Here is a 2,484-nt window from a genome sequence, read left to right on the forward strand (position 1 = left end):
CAAAACACCCCCCCCCCACCCCCCGAGATCCCCCCTCCCTTAAACACCCCCCCCCCAAACCCCCCTTCGAGGTTGGTTTTTTTTGTTGTTTTTTTTTTTTTTTAAATAAAAAACGGCAAGAAAAGGAAAAAAAATGAGTTTTTGTTGTCAGAAAAAAACCAAATCCAGGGGTCCCAAACCACCCCCCCCCAAAAAACAAAATGCTGGATCATGGAGTGTTTATCAAACGTGAGTTTTTTATTTTCCAACGCAACACGCGGGTGGAAGAAGGGGGGGGGGGGGGTCCTACAACTTTTTTTGGGGAGGGGGTCACGGGAGGGGGTGGGGAGAGGGGGGGGGACATCAACAGGCAACAGCGAGGAGGGCGTGGGGGGGGGGGGGAGAGAGCCGCCTCCCCCCCCCCCCGCCCCCTCCCCTCCTCTAAACCTTATCAAAAAACGAGCTTGGTCCTAAAAATATAGAAAGAAAGAAATTTAAATTCACAAAAAACCTGTACAATTATCAAAAAAGTCACTAAAACAACACGGCTGGTTATAGAAAACTGTGGGGAGGGGGCAGGGGGGGGTAAAGAGTGACCCCCCCCCACCCCAAACCCAATTTCACCCCCAAGGGGGTGGGGCCAGCCGGGAAAGGGGGGGGGGTTTGGGGGTGGGCGTCAAACTTGGGGGGGAAAAATGGGAATGGGAGGGGGCAACTTTGAACTGAACGAACACGAGAACGATACGGAGACTCCCGAGAAAGTTTCCCACGACAGAAAAGAAAAAACAAACAACAAAAAACCAACCCAAAAAAAAACCAAAAAAAAAAAAAAAAGGAAAAAAAACCCCCAAATAAACAACCCCAAAAAAAAAATCGAAAAACAAAAAAACCTGACGGATCCGAAAAAACGTGACTTAAAACCACAAAAAAAGTTCGTTTACAGCGCAGTTATTTAGATAAAATATAAATATTTATGCGTAATATAAAGTCAGTTCAAATAGACTTCAAATCACCTCTTAAGTTTCCAAAGCAAAAAAATAAAATAAAATAAAAACTTTCTGAGGTTTTTATCTGATAGAAAAAAGGCTACTTTGAGACGAGGTGGGGGGGGGGGGGGATTTGGGGTTTTGGGGGGGCTGGGGGCGCGGCCGGACCCCCCCTGCCCAGGTAGGTGAGTTGTTTTCAGTGCTCTGTGGGGCTGGGTGGGGTTGGGGGGGACACACACACATATGGGGACCCCCCCACCCCAAAAAAAGCCCCTCTGGCCGCTGAACCCCCAGAGCGAGTACCCGTAATATCCTGGCCGGGGGGGGGGGGGGGAAATGGGGTGAAAAGGGGGGGTCCTGACCACCCTTAAATATCAGGTGTGACCATGTTGAGACCCCCCCTACCCCAAATTTAAGACCCCTCCCCACCCATTGAACCCCCCCTGGGGGGGAGGGGGGGGGCCACACCCGCCTGAGGATTCAAGTCCATGGTGGGGGAGGGTCGGGGGGGGGTTTGGGGACCCCCAAATCCCCCTGGGGGGGGGGGGGTGGGGCCTGCAGTAGCATCCCTGAGGGGTCTCATTTGGGGGGGGGGGGGGGCGAGGGGGCGGCCAGGACCCCCCCACCCCCTCCCCTCGATCGGCGGGGGGGCCGGGCTCTTCCTGAGAAGTGGAGGAAAGGAAATAAAAGGGGAGGGGGGCGGGGGGGGGGGGGGGGGAGTGCCGGGACCACCCCCTCCCCATCCCCACTCAGCCCCCTCCCCATTTTGGTCCCTGGAGCTGGGTGGGGAGGGGTCCAAAGGGGATTTTTGAGGGGGGAGTGGGGGGGTCCCCCTCCCCTTAAAGTGTCTGTGTGGGTGGGGGAGGGGTTGGGGGGAGGGGGGGGTGAAGGGGGGGGGGTCCCGGCCGGGGTGGGGGAGGGGCTAAGTCCACTTTACTGGCCGTTAATGCATGAGAGGATGCACAGGAGTGCTCGGACATTCACTAAACTATTGCTATCGTTAAATAGTCCCAAGGTTTTGGGGGGGGTTCTCCCCTTTTTCAGGAAGTTCTCCTCTTTTTTTTTGGGGGGGGTTCTCCCATTTTTAGGGGAGTTCTCCGCTTTTTCAGGGAGTTCTCCCCTTTTTTGGGGGGTTCTCCCCTTTTTCAGGGGATTTTCCCCCTTTTTTGGGGGATTCTCCCTTTTTTTGGGGGGTTCTCCCTTTTTTCAGGGGATTTTCCCCCTTTTTTGGGGGATTCTCCCCTTTTTCGGGGAAGTTCTCTCCTTTTTTCAGAGGTTCTCCCCTTTTTGAGGGGGTTTTCCCCTTTTTGAGGGAGGCTCTCCCCTTTTTTAGGGAGATTTTCCCCTTTTTTTGGGAGTTCTCCCCATTTTGAGGGAGGGGGACAAGGGGAGGGTGGGGGTTTTATTCCTGTTTCTGCTCTTAATCCAAAAAATGAAATTTGAAAGAAAGCAAGAAAAAAAAAAAAAAAAAAACACCTCTTTTTTTTTTTTTCTTTTTTGGCTTAACACAAATCTGTGA

The sequence above is a fragment of the Molothrus aeneus genome, chromosome 30, assembly GCF_037042795.1.
Source record: "Molothrus aeneus isolate 106 chromosome 30, BPBGC_Maene_1.0, whole genome shotgun sequence".
Taxonomy (NCBI): domain Eukaryota; kingdom Metazoa; phylum Chordata; class Aves; order Passeriformes; family Icteridae; genus Molothrus; species Molothrus aeneus.